The 326-nt window shown below is 64.1% G+C and overlaps 1 protein-coding gene across 1 annotated transcript in view; it reads right to left on the bottom strand.

Moving 5' to 3' along the window:
• Positions 1 to 326, bottom strand: part of LOC108726696 (mucin-17) — a 34,861-nt gene that overhangs the window by 29,555 nt on the left and 4,980 nt on the right. The window lies entirely within an intron of this gene.

The following is a 326-nucleotide window of genomic DNA, read 5'->3' on the forward strand; positions in this document are numbered from 1 at the left end:
GTGCCGCCCTCCTTTCTCTATCTGTCTCTATCTTCCATTCTTCGCGCCGCAAACGCGCCCGCGATCCCTCCCTCGCTTCCTCCCTGCGCGCGGCACGTACCCTCTCCCACCCACTTCGTCTTTGGCTCGAAATGTGGCATTCAACAGGGCTTTCCACGCTGCTTGCGGTGGTGCGGAATCCGCGCGCCGGTTTGCCGCTACGCGCGCGGCCCGGGGGAGCTAGGGGTGCATCGGGGGAAATGATGCGCAGATTGGCCGGATCATCTCAAAAACCACCACCCTCCCGCCTCCTAGCCCTCCTCCACCTCCTCCTCCTCCTCCTCCTC

This window comes from Mycetomoellerius zeteki, unplaced genomic scaffold (assembly GCF_001594055.1).
Source record: "Mycetomoellerius zeteki isolate Tzet28-1 unplaced genomic scaffold, Tzet1.0 scaffold433, whole genome shotgun sequence".
NCBI classification, from domain to species: domain Eukaryota; kingdom Metazoa; phylum Arthropoda; class Insecta; order Hymenoptera; family Formicidae; genus Mycetomoellerius; species Mycetomoellerius zeteki.